This window comes from Xylocopa sonorina, chromosome 5 (genome assembly GCF_050948175.1).
Source record: "Xylocopa sonorina isolate GNS202 chromosome 5, iyXylSono1_principal, whole genome shotgun sequence".
NCBI lineage: Eukaryota > Metazoa > Arthropoda > Insecta > Hymenoptera > Apidae > Xylocopa > Xylocopa sonorina.
In genome coordinates, this window is record NC_135197.1 from 3283642 (window position 1) to 3302158 (window position 18517).

The window sequence follows — 18517 nt, forward strand, 5'->3', positions numbered from 1 at the left end:
AACTTCGTGATCTTCCTTGAACTTGACATCTCCCGTTTATTCGGGGTAATACGATTCGGATCGCTTGTCGCACTTTCTTCTTCGAGCCGTAAAAACCTATTTTAAAATGCGATCGGAAACGACGCACTGTTGCTCTGTTCGTTTCCTATCATTTTTACCAATGATGCACTATTCTGGGTTAATTAATCGACCATTGAATTTAATAAATCCCAAAGTAGGGAAAGATAATGGTGTGATGTTGAAAAAGAAATTTTAATTACAAATCTCTTCGTCAGATCGTTTGAATAATTATTTAACACTGCGTACTTTTTTAGCTGATGCGTATGTTTGTCCTGTAAGGAAGTTCGAATGGCTTTTCGTTGAAATAAAGTTAACAACGGTGTTATATGAAATTGACACGAGCGATTATATCGCGTCAGCAGGCACGAAACTCTTTTCTGCCGATTCACGTTTCGGTTATAAGTATATATTCCATTAAAGAATTGCGACATATCGGGAATGTGACAATAGCGTAAAGGAATATATTGGCAGAAGTGTCAAAGTTTTTATTTAGGTTGGTGATAAAAGAAGATTTAATGATGAAATAATAATTTGTACGTGACGGAGTTACAAGCGTGTCGTAATTAAAGGACGTGCTGAAAGCCACCATTGCATGTCTAATAAAACTCCTTTCGACGTATAATCTACAAATATCTACGTGGAAATGAATAGTATTTAAAATGATCTTGTATCTTTCGAACAACTTTACGCGATTGATTTCAAGGATTCCGTAGTTTCCGTAGATTTCCAATTTCGTGGAATAAATAATTAATTCTGCCGGTATTATACATTCCAGAGACACAGTTGAGAATTCAATTTAGATGTGCATGTGGCTCGGAGAGGCTGTATGTTTGTTTGACGAAGTGATTTCAATTGCACTGACAATATGTAATTGTTGTGAAGTTACTTAACCTGAATAATATTGCGTTCTGAGTAAATAAAAATGATTAAATATTCCAAACTAAACAAAGGTAATATCAAACGTATGCTGTTAAGGAGCAATATCTATATCTTAACTCTGAACGCTTGGTTTATTTTTCAAAATAGCTTGAGGATGCTCGTTGCAAGGTTGAAAGACTAAAATTACAATTAAATTGTTGACTGAAAGTTACGCAATGTGCAATTAGCATGTTGTTTGATTCGCTGGTAACGCTTTTCTCGTTTGCAGCGTGCACGATCTTCTCAGACAGTTAAGGGAAGCCGAGATTCGAAGGAACAAGGAGTTAATTAGCACGGTTGATAGCTAAGAAGCCGGAGGACTCTGGTGGCTGTCCGAGACAGATACCTGACACGTCCTCTGTACCGGTTAGTACCATTCTTTGGCACATTTGCGCCGTTCAGGACTTTCATCGATCGTGCCTTGCTTCGAATTTCTACGAGGACCGCTTATGACGTAAATAAGCTTCAAAGCGTACCGAGGAAATCCTCTTACACGTGGGTTGTCCGAAACAACGAGTTAATAATTCAAGCGATAGTATTCCCTTATTATTGTCCCTGTTTTGATGTAACCGAAATGTGAATTCGTGAATAGAGCGCCTTCGTTTTTCGATAATACAGAACGTATGCTTTAACGAAGCTTTCAGGGAGCATCGATCATGAAATTATAATCGGAACTTCGTTGAACTGTTTTGAATTTTAAAAAAAGCACTAATTTTCTAAATGAATTCAATCGTTTATTTAGATTGATTTGTGAATTTTTTCATATTTTTCGTACAAGTTTGACGATAATGAAAATTCACGCAAGTTGCACTGTTTAGTTACGTTGCAAACGGATGCGCAATTAAATGCAATTAAATATTCCCTGGCAAATAGAGACGGCGAGTAAACGAATCTAGAATGCGGTGCTTCCGTTATTAGTACGGTCGGGCATGTTCCAATCTGACATGATATTGCTCGCTTTCAGACTGTAATTGCCAGTAAAATAATCGTTTAATCGCATATACATAATCCAGGACGTTGCCGGATAGGGTCGAATTACAATCTGTAGCAACCGCTGCGGAATACATAGATACGTATCAAAACCCTAAGGAAATTTGCAAGCTCGCTGGGACGCGGTTCAAAGTGAACGCATCTATCATCTTCCGTTCTCGTGATGCAAGCCATTCATAATCAACGCTGGAAAACTGGGATAGAGCGTGATTCTCGAGAAGAATCGTTAGAGGCAATACTTCGCTTCAAGGTTTACTATTTCTCGCGTAATTCATCGCAAAAGTTCAATTATCACACCTATAATAATGTAAGACGTAAACATTTACCGTAGCGATTTACGTCACGGATTGCAATTGAAAAGTACACACACTGCTCCATACTTAAGGGTTAAAGGCTATCGACCTGCAGGATCGTTCTAACAGAAAATCCTTCAAGTACGGCCACGAGACGAACCGTTCGGAATTTTATTCGATGCACGCGACGCACGGTTGTACAGTACCGTATGGTAATGCGCGGAATCATAGTAATCCTTTTTTAGAGAACGCTCGACTATTTTTCGTGAGCCATTCGGTCGTGGTGTTCCCGAAAATCCGTGTAGCATACGAATCGCGACGGACAACAGGATTGGTGTTCGATCGGGGATGGTGTGTCCGGTCTAACGTGGACAGGATACACCAGGGGGAAAAGGGTCCTTTTAGCCGGGGAAGTGTGTGCATTTCGAATAATGCGACGAACGCAGGGAAAGAGCCCGGGACCAGCCACCCCGGAAACCTGCTTACAACGTTTTTACATCAGCGATACGCGGTCCGAATCGCGCTTCATCGAGCATCGATTGTCAGCTGGTCCGCGCGCCATTTACGATACCGACGAACCTCATTTGACAACAATATTCCAATCTCGATCGTCAATGTCGACCGTTCGCCATGAATAATTTCTCGATATTTCACGGTGTTGGTAATATTTTGATCGCGCCTGTGGAACCGTTCATCTGTTGCTCATTAGCCGAGAATTTTATCCTAGAATTCTCATCAAAAGGGTTGCGCTTTTGCCCTATTTGACGAGGGTGCTTACTCGTTTGAGCATATAGTTCGATCGGGCATCGAACGAGACACGATTTTCTCGTGTCCCTATCGACAAATACGGACCAATCACGACGTTCACTTTGATGTACAAGTGGGTTCTGTCCGATTCGGTCTGTGTTAACACCGAGCGCGCGAGGCGTCCTAATCGGAAGCCATTCTATTGAAATGATTGTAGCAGGTATTCAGAGTATACAATCGCTTATAAATATCCGGACACTGTAATCCGAAGCGTATAAATCAGCATCGAACGGATGATTAATAGTCACCTTTGCCACCCTCTCGCCTGGAATCTTTCAAACTAGATAATTAAAAAGCTTGTTAGCGTGGAAGTTAAAATATTACTTGATCGATATAAGATCAGTAATTTAAATAATCGTAATGGTATTACTCTACCGCTGTATTTTACAATTATTTTTGCAATCATTAACATTGTGATTAGCTATTCCATACGTATTTGCGTAAATTGTAATTTTAATTTAATGGCAGTAAATTTATGTCGTCCGGTTATATCTGTTGAGATACTGGATTTTATTTTACTGCATCATTAACATTTTTAAAACGTATGGTACGCAGCACGATATTTTATTTATAGAATGAATCAGTGCCTGAATTACACTCGTGTATTTTATTGCGCAGTGAAACGAGAGGGATTAATTTATTCCTGGATGTTTTATCGTCTGCCCCTATTCCTTAATGATAATTTGGTAGTCGCAATAAAAGATCGAAATTGAATTCCGAGACTTTTGAACGCCGTTCCCTTGGTTTCATTAAAGCCCCGCGACTAGTTAGCTCATCTGCCAGGTATTCCTTAAAGTCTTCCTTCCCCGGTACAAAAGCACGGATCCCCTTTTTTCACCTTGTACGACCCGAAGGTAAGAAGGATCTAATGAGCAAACGGAGCGGCTGGAAAAAAGCAGTTCGCGAGCCATGGTCTTGCAAGGATACAACGATAAGATTTTATGCTCTTGAGATGCCGAGGGACATGAAAAGTTTCGCTGGCGTGCAAAAGAAATGCACGCTGTTGGTCGAAAGTGAAAAATCACTTTTTACATTTCACTCGTATGATATGTTACGCGAACATATTCGACAATTCGAAATTAATGCTACAGTAGATGTCAATCGATAATATTACTCGCTGATTTGATACATATTTCTGAGTAAAAAACGATTTAATGAGACAATAACTATTTTTACACATGATATGCTTTCACATCGTGGAGTGATTGTTAATTGTACAAATTTTGATGAGAAATTTAGATGCTTTTATAACATTCGATTATTAGTAACACCTACGTGATTTTAAATTTGATTTTTATTCTTCGTTCTATTATTTTTACTACGTCTGTTCCTTTAGTCGAAATATTATATCGACCGTTATCCTTCAAGGATGTACGATAATCTACCTGGCCTTGTAATCTCCTTTAGTTCGGTATATTAAAAAGGAGCTCTCTACTTGACCTCACTTACGCAAAGCAAGCCTGCGAGCTTTTGTCGATCTTATTGGGGAATATTCATAATTCCTGGTAGATCGTACCATAAGTCTAATTAACATTTATTTTTCATCAGTTCTTTAAGCTGAAGCGAGACTTTGTTCATCTATCGATCTGATCATTTTTTTTATATACATACCCTTTATACTTCCAATACTTCTACACAAGGATGTCTTATAGAAATACGACCACTTTTAGTGCAGGTAGCTTCTTGCGGGAATGTCATTTAGCTGTAGCTTATCGAACCTCTTCCAATTCGTTGGAGTGAACTTAATGACAACAGATTGTGGGCACATTTATCTAGAAAATTAATGGTCCTGGATCTTTTTACATTCAGAGTGCTGTCCCATTAAAGTCGAACCGCACAAATGCAGTCGACGTACACGGAGTAAAAATGTTGAAAAGATAGATCATCATGATTAACAACAATGTTATCCATTGTTAATGTCGTCGAAATTTATAAGCTGAAATTTTGATCAAGTCTTGCATATGTGGAGCATCGGAGAATATTAGGTATTTATTTTTATATTTTGGACAGCCGTTCTGTTTATAGCTGCCCTAATTCACGTTAAGAGGGTGCAAGTGTACCTCAATATTGGATCGACAATTTGTTTCGTCAAATATATTGCGAACAAATAGGAATAAAATAACTATCGAGTCTTGTTTCATTTGGGAATTAACCCAAATTAACGCAACAACATTTTTCCGTTTCTAACGTTATCGATGCTTTAAATTCCCGTAGTTCCGTTAAAACCGAAGAGTTATCAATTAGCTGATGCTGCTCGCAAGTGGAAATTATCTGCTTAAGTAGAACTCGAAGCAGAAATTTCGCAATAAATGCGTTGCGCTGGCGAAGAATTTATTTTACCTCGGCTCCATCAGAAAAGAAAAAACACGGTTCCGTTCGTCTGCGAGGTGCATTTATTCCCTGCGGAAGTACGTATGGAGCACAATTGTATACGTGTGTGCCGTGGATCGTACAAGGTTCGACTAAAGAAGAAATATATAGAGTGATTTCTCTCTTTGCCAGAGACACGTCTGAGTGCATCTGCTTTAAGGCAATCTTATCGTCAAGTGCGTTCCTTAATGCGATCGACTGTCTGAAAGTAATTCTGAATTGCAATTTTCATCGTCCCCGCTGATATTTCTTTTTGTTCGCCTTTAAACATAATATTAAAGCGATAATTATACAAGGGGTATCGCGATATGTTTGCAAGTGGCGAACTCGTCGACGAAGTGAATATTGCTAGCAATCTGATGTCGCACGCACATACACCCAGGCATTATTTAAATATTCCATTAAGCCAATACCAAGTTAATTCAAAACCGAATGGGAAAAGTCGAGTTAAACTAATTAAAAGCAAACATGCGAAAGAAATGAAGGGAACGAAGTGTATAGAATTAGTTCAAGGAAGCTAGAATTGAAATTGAATTTTTTTGTATTCCGTTGATATTGTGAGTAACAAACCAGAAATAAGTAGAATAGTATGCACTGTATCTTAATGCATGGATTTCGTTGCCTTGAGTTTCACTTGTTAGATTAACAAAGATCTTGCTAATCCTGCCAGAGCCACGCGAAAGCACGAAGAAGAGATTGCGATAGCGAAGCATTATAAAACACTATTTTAATATCCGTATAACGTGCAAGCGAGAACTGCATCCTATTTTTATCCTGGAAGGCGGCAGAGATTTTCATTATGTGTCTAGAGTACTGTTTCACTTATGTCGTCATAATTAAAAATTAATTTTTAATCAGTGTGCGCAACGATCAGACTCTGGTTAACACTGATATTTATATGTCGCCTTCATATTTTCATCGGCGAAGATATTGCTCGTGCGATTAAGCGGGGAATATTATATTATTAATTACGTTTCTCTCGTGGACACAGTTATGTTCGAAAACCTCAAACAGCCCCGTTTATTCCCCCGAGTTTACGTTCCATTCGACTTGATAAATTACTTCGTACCGGTTTAAATTACTTTACTTTGCAATTTATTCTTCGAATTTCTCATCAAAGATGCTTTCCTAATTTACTTCCTAGCCGGCGCTCTCTTTAACTTCGTACGTGCAAATAATTCATTGTCTATACAGAGCGACCCCAAGAACTGGACCGAATAATTGAAGACGCGACGAATATGTAATGAAACGCGCCTTTTTCTTGTCGGTGCATCAGTGCGTCCACAAATTGTAATTGCATTCCTGTAAGTAGACGTTCGAGTCACTTGTTGTTGCTTGGAAAGTGGGAGAAAACATATCGTAAATAAATTATCTCGAAGATGGTATTTCTATTAATTATTTAAGTACAGAATGAATTGGTAAATATTGCAAATTCAGTATTGCAATAAGGCTTAATTTATAACAGAGGTATAGAGACTTGTAGTTATTAAAATTATTCTGTGTGACAAGCAAAAACGTTTGAATGGTAGTTTCAATTACAATACTTCAGCTTCACTCGGAATACAAGGCAAACACAATTTTCGTGGATCACGGGAGTATTCCTACGATCAGCGAGCATCACGTCGAAAGTTCGCCATTGTTTGACCTAGATATGATTAAAAGAGCCCGCCGTGGAAATGTCCTTATTCCTCGTGGAAGTTTCAGTGGAACACTTAACCGGTTGTCCAAGATTATCGAACCCATTGTTCTTTATTCAAGAAAAAGATTTTCACAATCACCAGTCTAGTACTTCCGCTAGTTTCTGAGAACGTATCTCTGTTTCTCTTAGCTGAAACTTCTTGTCCAACAGTTGTTCTGTTTTTCAAATATTTTAACACACTCGTAGGTATGTTTCTGTTTTTCACATTTTAAAACAGGATTAGAATAATTTTAATTCGATATGAAATGAGAATATTTGATCTTTACATTTTACAGGGTTTTGAAATGAGTTTAGAGATTCTTATTTATTTATAATTATAATCGTACGTTCTCGGTTATGTATGTTGGAGAGCTTGTACATTATTAATGTACACTTCAAACGTAAACTTATAATTAGTCCCAATTATTGAATAATTGAATCTTCTAACCACACGGCCGCACGAATAAGCGTAGCTACGGTAAGAGATTCTCTTTGGCGGATCCTCTTTGACTAATTAGAGAATGGCTATGGCTTGTTACGTTTCTAATTGGGCGAAGGTATCAACATAGGGAGCAGCTTCGATTAACTATCATTAGACTTTAAAGAACTTTCAGCGGTATTTAGTAATGAGATCTCCGGATTATACGGAACAATATTCCACTTAGTCGTTGACCGGATTATCAAAAAGAAAATTGCTTCTAACAGAATGAAATTTAAATTAAGTCGAATGCCATAAATTCCTGTTTTTTATCATGCATAGAAAAAGGAATTTGTTGGACAAAAAGATGCGCGAAATCCTTTTTAGGTGTTCAACGATCAAACTTGTACCAGAACAACGTTACATCAAGAATTTTCATGTCTCATTTTGACGTTATTACGTCTCTGCAGGCATGGTTTATGGTATGCTCGTAACAAGAAGCTATTTTTGAGTTCCGGATTTTTTTTAGCTGCCTGCATACATAAAAGTGCATACTGGCTCTAAGATTTAGATAAAATTGCTCGTTAAAGTGATACAAATGCGTGCAATAAACAAGAAATTTTCAAGTGCTACATCCGTTTTTAACAGCCAGGTGTTCGTACAGTCTGGAGGAAATCTGTATAAAATTCGTACAGCTTCTCGTTTGTCACTGTTCTTTAGACACGTTGATTGGCTAATTGTCAAAACACGACTCTACCCAAACTAAACCTGACTTCGCGTCAGATCCAAACCAGTCATCGTTACACGGAAGCACTAAACTTCACGTATTCGAGAGCCATCAAATCTAGTTATCACGTAGTTAGATATTCAAATAGATCCGTCGTTTAATCCCTTCACTGACAAGCTCACCTTTTTTATTCGAAACACGCTGCAACCATCGCGAATCTAGCGTGTCGCAATATCACGAATTATCAATTCGAAATTCCATTATTGACGCAGAAAATAGCGTGCATGCCTGGACGATACCGAAAGAGTTCGGTGTCGAGCGCTAATAAAGACGCGAACGTTGCACAGCGGGTTCCTCTTTAACGAGGTGGTCCTACGAGTTTTCAGTTACACCGGTCGCAGCTCGTGCAAATTGAACAAGCCTGAACAATGTCAGTCAACCGCAGACCGTAACAAACGTTTCGTCTCCCTCGCTGTCTACACTCGTAACGCATTCACCCCGTTTAACCGTAGCAGGTGAAAAGATTTATCGAGTTCAGAAGAACGCGCGGCCCTCTGCACCCTGCGTGGGGCTGCATTCCGCGCCCTTACGGCGCATTAAAGATGTACAAGCACGTATAGAGGTACATCCGCGTTATGATATAACCGGAACACAATAGAACAGCCGAGCAGAGCGCAACGTTTCTCCATTTTTAACACGAAGCTCGTACACTCTCGCGAAGCCACCCCTCGCGTTCAGACTTCGCGCGAGTCGCAAATGTCCAGACATTCTCCGCAGGTCATCACGCAAGACAAGCGCGGATCGTTAAAGAGACCTTTCGACGCTCGAAAGTACGAATTACTCTTGGTGTCCGTTGCCTGGATTGCCTCGGATTCGTTCTGGACCATTTGCTTGGGACGCGGAGCGAAACGGTCGGCGTCGAGCAACGGGTCAGCTGCATTTTGTTGAAATTTGTTTCGACCGGGTCGTCGATGCAAAGTGCACCGCTTCCGTGCGCACGCACACGCGTGCACCAACGTTCGAGTGAACCGTCCGCGCGCCTCGTACAATGAAACGCAAGCAGCTTCGCGAGTGCACTCACCTGTTCTCTCCGCGTCGGTGGAGACGGGAGGCGGATGCGAGAGAATCGCGAAGGTAGCGACGCTTACTTCTTCAAATAAATATCCACGTCGTCACCGATCTAAGAATAGCGAATCAATACGTCTAGCCAGTCATCAGCCTTTGTCTTTCGGATATCTCACGAGGTGGCCGACCTGTTCGCGACGTTTCTTTATTTATATAAGGGCTTTTATAGTGCCAGCACAGCATCATTGATCGATCGCGTCCACCTGTTCTTGCCGGAGGATTTTTCGTAGTCAGGCTGCGCGTGTTTCGCGCAGAGGTAACGAAACCTAATAAAGTACCATGTTTTGGGGGAAGTTCGCCGGATTGCTGCCGCTTGCTAAAATCTCGTACCATAATTCTATCGTAGATTAGCTTAGGAACTTTTTAAATTAACGAACTATCGCAGTTCGAGTTTTATTTTGGCGTTGTACTTGTTCTTGGAATCGCGCGATCCCTATCTCCTTGATTAAGGGAGTAAATGACATGATAATGAAAAAAAAGTATGTCCCCCGCGAGTAGATTGTATGGAAATGTATGTAAATGCTTCTGAACGAGTTTAACGGCGCAGCTACATTATGTTTAACTGACACATGAAATATTCAATGGGCACTCCTAAATCTTCGAGGCTTCTAATTAACCAGCGGTACCGAGATTTTACTAAATCAAGCGATATATGATAAATGACCGGGCAGGGTGATAAACTCGCTGAATTTTAGATTTTTCCCCGTACAAGCGATGCCTGTGCACTTTCAAATGGCACAGAAAATTTTATTTCGCTCTACGTTTCAACCCTTTAAGACCAAAACGGGATCTACGCACGTAATCTGGTTTGACCTGGTCGACTAAAAGTAATGCAGCTGTAGAAACGATACTAATTAGAATTGACTTTTGCAAATTGAAGTTGTTAAATATCCCCTGTACGTAGCGACGAGATTCGAACGAGTTATGCAAACGAAGACATTTAAAACAGGATTTAAAGTAACAACGGAGCTGTTCTAATTTAAATTTTGCAACACGACAGATTACTAAAAACGATGCTATTTCGTAGATATTTCTTTGCAATTTTCATTACGAAGCACCTTGCGAGCCCCTTGTATCGGGAAAACAGCTAAGGGCCAGGAGATTTAGACTCTTTATATGTTAATACGCACGAAAATGGTATAGCTTTTCCCCTAGATTGAATCGAACGAATTTGAATAGACTGAAATGCCTCGCATCACCCTTATCAATCGCACGAAGAAAAAAATATCTTCGAACGAAGTACACGGCTCGAGAAATTGTCAGCGTTTAAAATGAAATTGGCAGTGGTAACAAATTTCGATTCATATCTACGTAAAGTCTGTCTTCCAGTAAATTTATGGCCGCGGCGTAAGTTCTTAAATGTGTAAAACGTGTTGAGATTAAAATTCTGCTCCGCACCTGTCGTTTTCAATATCCATTTGCATCGCGAGGAATGCCGGGGGAGAAAATATTTTTCCCTTCGTTTTACATGAATTATCGCAAAGGCGATTAACGTCGGCTAGCCTAAAATTCGCATCTGGTAATCACCTTGGGAGTACTGACTCGCTGCCCATAGTAAATCTAGTTCAATTGTATCGATAAGCTGGCTTAACGTTAGTTTCGGAGTGGATACGAGAAAGCATCGAGTCTGAGTGGAATCCTTCACGCCATAAATTGAATGTTGCTAATGATATCGATTGAAATGTTCAATTTGATGAACAACTTCGTTCGCCTGGATTATTCGTTTTATTTTAAAATAACGAACGTGGTTGAAATTATTCTTATTGCAAAAAGATTGCAATATTTCAATTTCTATACGTTAAGGAAAAAGGGAAACGAATCGGTAATGATCGTAACGTTTAATACGCGTTGAATATTTTATTTAAAATCGTATCGTTTGTTTTATTCGCGGTCTTCGATTGTAACGAGAGACGCTTTTAACTCGTTCTGCTCCTTTCTTGCTCGTCGAACCGCAGAATTCCGGCCTATCTCCTCTCTATCTTTATCGTAGGCTATCATTTTCTTCGTCGATTTTCGACACTTCGCTAACTTCAAATCACTGATAGCACTCTAACCGCGGGCAATTCCAGCATGGATGGAACTCGAATCCTCTGCTTGTCCTCCGAGATGCATCGGCCCAATAGGACCTTTCGAGTAATCTCGAGGCTTGATCAAACATTCGAGGGGAAACATTCTTAAACGCTGAACTAGCTCCGCCTGTGAGAATTGCGGAATCACGTTCGAGCTATGAGTAATTTCCAAATGCGAAACGATGGTTGGAGGAACGTTCGAAAATTTATGTGATGCTAATGGGCTGGTTTGGGTATGATCGTACGCATATTACGTTCTTCGCATACGCTGTTAAAGTTCTTCGAATATTATATCTTACGATTAGTTTGAACAAAAAGAGTGCTAAGTAATATTCGTAATTGTACTTGAGATATGATACTTCTAGATTACAAATTCCACTCTTTTCATTTCATATATAAAAGTAATAACAAATATTTGCGAAAGAAAATAATAATTATAAATGTATAATACATATCTTTGAAATATTTAACTTTTTGCCTGCTTAGAAGAGAAGCTAATGGCCGCTGAAAAAGGGGCCTGTGCATGCAAGTTAGGTACGTGCAGCTCTATAACGCTTCGTCGGAGTTCAGGATCCATGAGAGCCAGATCGAGAATGAAAGTGACGTGCCGTGATGAAGGTTGATGTAACGCCGGATAAAAGATAGATACGCGGCGAAGAAAGCAAGTGCAATATATGTGTCTAGAAACTCCGGGGGCTGAGAGATCGTCCGGATAGATTCAAATTGGGCTTTCCACAAATTCACAGACCCGAAACTTTTTATACTAAAGGCTATCTACGTATATCTATCGTATATTCTTGAATAGGGAAATTCGGTGAATGGCGTTTGACAGGAATATATTACCAATTCCTGTTAGAGCGATTCAATTTCGTTAACGCTCGCAGGAGGAGAGATGAAATTGCATTAGGGTCCAGAAAAATGTTCCGGCACAGTTGGATCGAAAACATTCTTTTAATTTAAATAAATTTTTACTTCACGTGGTTAATTACTTGGAATTATTATCAGACAGTAGGAAATTTCATACGACTGAGATTTATTCAACTTTATTAACACTTGAAACTTTATAATAACCAAGTATGTAAATGTTAAAACACACGCAATAGTTTATCAATACTTTTGTACCCGCAGCACATGTTGAACCGAAGTGTTTAAAATAACACGTAGTATTTATAGCAAGGGGGAAGTTTCACGATTACGCCGGTAAAACTGATGGTTCATGTTTGCAATAAATATACTGCAAATACTACAAGCGTCCTTGAATCGTTTTATAATTTTCTGGTATAAAACAATCGCAAGACACTATTCCGTGCGCATGGAAACTGGGAGCTGTTAAAAAATTGCAAGCTCGGATGAACATGGAAATTTGTCGATCTTAGCCAGTAGCAGACGAGCGGAGAAGGGAAAGAGGCGACGGAACGCGAAACAGTAGCTAAGGAGCAAAGGAGCAATCCTCTTACGCGGTTTCGTTCGCACTCCATAGAGGAGAGGTAAACAAGAGCCGAGAAGAGCCTGGTTGTGCGCCGTTTAACGGTCAATTATCTCAGGTTAATGCGTTTTTTTGCCATTGAACGGGCTGGGGAGGGGCGGGGTAATAATTAAAGGGGGAAAGTGAGAAAGGAAGGTGCAAGGTAGAATAGAAGGTGTCGAGTGGCGAAGGACCGGCGGGGCCACGCTTCGTAGACGTTCCCAGTGCGCAAGGGCGTTGGCGCTGACGACGAACGGTACTGGAACTGTCGAGGGTGTGGGGTTGTGGGGAGCTTTGGAGCTTCATGGCGGGATGGTGGAGTGGGGGATGGTTTGAGGAGAGCGTGGGGTGGGACAACCAGAGGCGACCGTGCTCTCCCAGTCGTTCAGTCCGCGCCCCGACACGCAATCACGCGCACACTTCTCATCGTTGAGAATTCCGAACTTTCCGTTTCCCTTTTCTTCTCTCCGTTCTCGCTTGCGGCTTTCGAGTCCTCCGAGTGGCTGCCACGCGCGTCTCGCCGCCTGGAAATTTCCCTGCCGTCGCGTGTCCCATTTCATTTTCTTTGTACTCGACGTCACGCGGACACACGCGGTCCTCCTTGGTGAGTACCCTCTTTACTTTCAAACTTTCTCTTCCTTCTGGCCACGTCGATCGAAACGCTCGACGCCGTCAGGGCACAGTGGCGGGTCGTTTACCATTAAATCGCTCACCACGCTCGTCCAGGCGACTCTACGTTCCCCCGACAAAATCGTTACTTCCGTTAATATTCCCCTTTTCTTCCGTCTCGTTCGACGAACGCGATGTTAAGGGTTGAAATTCCCGTGCGTGGTGATCGTAGAGGCTGCTGGCTGCTCCTCGTTTATCTGATTCACGACCTGGCGTTCTCGCGTTTTCTTTGGATCGTCGTCGATCGCGACCGCACATTCGATACCACGTTCTCCGGCTCCATTTGGTTAATGAAAGCCACGGTAGGTGTCCTTTGTCCCTGGAAGTTACCAGCGGCCGCGAGCGTTGTTCCCGTAATTGCTACGGATCCGCGAAACCACCGTTACGGAGCACCACGGGAATCCTGAAACGGAGATAGCCGGACAATAGAATTTTTAGCTGAACCGTCAGCTCGATCGCTGCCTTCGGCACCCTTTTAACCGGGCCGGACAGGGATACGCGACAGCCTGCCGCTTTTCATTAAAACCAGCCCCCGACTTGTCAGCTCCATAGGAAGTAGGTGAAATCACATGAGACAGTGGTGAATGCCGCCCCTTTGAATTTCATTAAACGTTGAATTTACCCGCGCGTATCGAATATTCTTCGTTATTTAGAGAGACGCGCATCAAAGCCAGGATACGCCAAAGCTATTTTCCGTCTCGAGCGCAATGTGGTATTTAACATTATTTCACGCAAAGCATAACTCTCCGGCTTGAACATCGAACAGATTTACGCGATACGTCCTTGTTACTTTATAAGAATTTTTCTTCTCTCTATCTCTCTCTTTTTTCTTAATTAATTCAACTGACGCTTTTAATTTCACAAATAATTTTATCGTCTGCAGATGCATGTTGCGTTCGTCGCGAAGTTTAGGAATTTCGACGTGCTGGAGTTGTTGGAATTGTTGTCGAATATTAAACGGGTGTAACCAGGAGTGTTTAATGTTGCGTACGTGGAAAGGACGCGAAGCTTCGTTCATCCAATAAAGGGACGCGGGTTATGGTAGTGAAGAAGTTGAGGAACAAGTTTCGTGCCTCCGTAATCCAGTTGCGAACTTTTTACCTACTTTACGTGTGCACGAATCAATCTCCCGCACGGGATTAGATGATTTATCGTTAATGTTTCGCGAATTACACGAGGTGTGTCGAATTTGGTGTACCAAGCGAAACGGAGATTTCGAACCGTGATTACAACAATAATCCGCGATTACGTGAATTCCGTAAAAGTGAAACCCGTACAATTTAACAGTAATTAGCATACTATGTACACTTTGTGAAACGCATGCATGTATAGTTCTGGAAGTGAAAACCAACGATCCAAGTGCCAAAAATGTGAACACAAATTACGCAGTTCAATGTTCGACGATACTCTACTCTCCAATGTTAGTTAATTTGGTGCAATAATGTGCTTTAAAAAGAAATTCAATCGCATACACGGGGCTCATTCAGTAAGGGTTGGTTATTAATAAACGCGTGGGAGTTGTGAACAACACCCATAATGCGTGGATAGTTGGACTTTAGTGTCGAATACGTTTGTTTTATATATATATATATATATATATATATATATATATATATATATATATATATATATATATATATATATATATATATAACTCTCTCTCTCTCTCTCTCACTTCCTCTCTCTCTCTCTCTCTCACTTCCTCTCTCTCTCTCTCTCTTTCTCTCTCTCTCTCTCTCTCTCTCTCTCTCTCTCTCTCTCTATGATTATTAATATTATTATTGTTAACCACAAATATGCATTATTAAATACTGAAACGACCAGTTTACGTAGCATATATACATAGTCTTTATATCTACATTCAAAATTGCACAACGCTATGTTAATATCTCCTTTCAATTTAAGAATTGAATTTTATAATTACGAACAATACAATATTTAAATATAGTAAACTACTAGGTACACAGTAAATACATAAATGTTTCAAAAACAAAGCGGGAAAGCTGTTTAACCGCCGTTCATCGTACGCATAGATCTCATACATATTATAATTTCCTATCTTCCGTTAACCACAGTGTTTGAAATCGAAATAATTTTCTTTACCGAGCAATCGCATGGCTCCATCGCTCGCGTCGAATATAAATCTACCATTGTTTCCCTGGATGGAAAGCAAACACTTCCACGGACGTAGCTCACGGAGGGGATAACAAATCCTTCTTGGTATCAATAACAATTCCAAGTCCCAAGCGAATCCCTCCAATTGTCGTTTCCATTATTCTATAATCAAGTCGGCCGGTGAAAAGAGCATTTCCGGCTGGCGCGTAACGATCGGAATCGTATATCGTCGTTGTGGTTGATCGTGTCGAAGATAGGTCGAAAGTTTTTCCGCAAAATCGTGCGCGGAGATAAGGATGAACGCCATTAAGCAGAAAAACGGTTTCCGATACTGGCGCGGGGTGGTGGCCGCGAAGAAATGTGGACGCGTGGTTAAATATGGGGGTAGGTCCGTGCACGCGGTGAATCTCAATTACCGTTCTTTTGATTTTCTCGCTTCCGCCTTCGGACGCGATCTTGAAGGGTCGCGTAATTAAAATCTCCCGGCGTCGCGTCGCACGATCATCTTAATTTTATCACTCGAGACGCGTCTGCGTGAAGTTCCCTGGTAATTTCGTGTTTAGCAGCATTCCTGAAGGCCCGTCGAAATTTACAGCGCCTTGGGAACACCTACGGTCTGTCCTTCCAGGTATTAATTACTCCGTTCACTGTTACCGATCTCGGCTAAACTAGACTAATTTGGCGTCGCGATTTTTTCAGTTGCAATTTCGACGAATCGGAGATGTTTATCGAGTGTAAGTCGTATCTCGAACGATTCGAATGCCTGTGATTTCGATCTACTAGTTGTTTGTGTGGGTTAGTCCAGCTGTGTACTTCTATCATTGGAGAATAATGGATTTGCATCGATACCATCAATTTTAAATCGTATAAACATGGGGAGTATGTACGTCGAGTTTATTTAAAGACAGGCTTCAGTCTATATCGTTGATAATGTGTTCCTGCATGGTTTATGGTTTATAATTAGCTTGTATATTAATGCTGACGTACGTTTTAATTAACGCGAAGATATCGATAATGAAAAAACCATGTCACGCGTTGCGTCGCTTCGATACCTCGTTCCGTTTCGCCGTTGGCGATCTTCCGCGCGCGCTTGTCGCTAATTAGTGTAGAATAACATAATGCTGCATCGGTGTATTCAAAATAACAAGAGTAATTAGGTAATGCCACAAAGCGAAAGTAAGGAAACACTGCGAGGGGAAGAGCGGAAACAAACGAGCAGAAACGTGTACAATAACCATTAATTAAAGAAGTTATCGAGTCCTCTCGCTACTTCTCTGAAACGCGCGCTGTCAGCAGGAATAACGAATTGAATTCAGATTATGGAACGCGAAAACTCGTACAGAGACGTTTATTGCCGAGGAATATGGTAAATCATAGGGAATATTTACAAATCGAATGAAATTGGTTGTTTGGTGTGCGTGTTCCATTTAGATATCGCTTCATCGATTCCAGCGATTTCGTTTCTAGAAGTAAGTGGCACGTACCAGTGTGTCCACTCTGTCTGCACGATTTTTGCAGTCGTTTGTTAATCCTATACCCGTGCAAAAAGCAACAAATAATCGTACCACGTGAAAGTATTCGTCGCTCGAATATTTCTACAGTACACTCGAACAGCTATGAATTGAGAAAGTATTCCCATTTATAATACCTTTCGAAGTAAGTGCATTTTGGACGTCGCGAACATGCACAGCTTCGTTTATCAAGGCGGTTGGTTTAAAACATAAATTTTCAGGCTCGTTAAGCACGTTATTAAAATAGCTGACATGATTACGGGCGCATCGTCAAGTGGCTTGGACAAAGGTAATTAACAAATTAGTAATTAATTAATTCGGACCGTGACAAACAGTTTAAAAACTTTTTCAGAGCGTATCGTCACGTTCGCAGGGAATTATATTTACGGAGAGAATTGTACGTCGTTATTATTTCTGTTTCGCGCGAAATTTCCTTCAGAAATATTAAAGCATTCGGAATATGTAGATATACGATAGAGTTGCATCGTTGCGATCAAGCAAAGTGGTATTTATCGATCAAAATCCATTTACTAATTGGGATATTTCGTCATTTATGGAACCGAGCAATCCGTGACCTCCTATTCCGTTTCACCAATGCACACTAGACCCGTTACTCGATTTTACGAGTAGAATGCATAATCAATACGTCTCTTATGTCATCCCTATCCATTTCCAAAGTATCGAATCCATATATCTACATATTCAACAAGAAATACTTAAAAACAAAAAAAATATAAAGTTCATTCGAATCGTTTCTAAATCAATTTCAGGCACACCTCGGCGTCCATTGTCCTCTCCAATAAAAATCACGCGCGCGCCGCGTAACGAAACGGTCGGATCGTTGTCGCGATGTGCGCGCCGGTTGAAACGTCGGCTCGGACGAAAAAAGAGAAACTAACAAGCGAGTCTGACTCCGGTTACAAGGGCTGGTGAACGCCGCGATTCTTGCCCTCGAAGTTACCCGACAGAACGACGTACAAACATTACTTTCCAATCCTGTAAACGTCCGTCTCTGATATTGGATTCCCGGGCGAAGTTAGCAACTTTCCACCGCTCTCACCCCCAACGGTTTCCAGAGGACCCAGCGGCGGAGCTTGATTCATCTAACTTGGTCCCGTGGACTTTTCCCGCACAAAGTCTTCATTCCGGTGAATCAACGCGGAAAGAAAATTTCCAGGGGCGACCCGCCGCCCCCTGTTCTTCCGACAGCCGCGGGAGTGACTTTCGAGGAGGAACCGTAGCCCCGTGGCAGCTGTTTCAGCAGGGTTCGATGGGTCGAATCGACTCGCGCCACATTCGACG

General features: G+C 41.1%; 1 protein-coding gene and 1 long non-coding RNA gene across 3 annotated transcripts in view; both read left to right on the forward strand.

The window, feature by feature from the left end:
- The window catches only part of LOC143424090 (A-type potassium channel modulatory protein KCNIP1), a 141206-nt gene that overhangs the window by 20722 nt on the left and 101967 nt on the right, over positions 1-18517 (forward strand). The window lies entirely within an intron of this gene.
- LOC143424097 (uncharacterized) overlaps positions 13270-18517 on the forward strand; it is a 72390-nt gene continuing 67142 nt past the window's right edge. The window contains exon 1 of the long non-coding RNA XR_013101881.1: positions 13270-13524. This is a non-coding gene — a long non-coding RNA (uncharacterized LOC143424097). The remainder of the gene's footprint in view (positions 13525-18517) is intronic.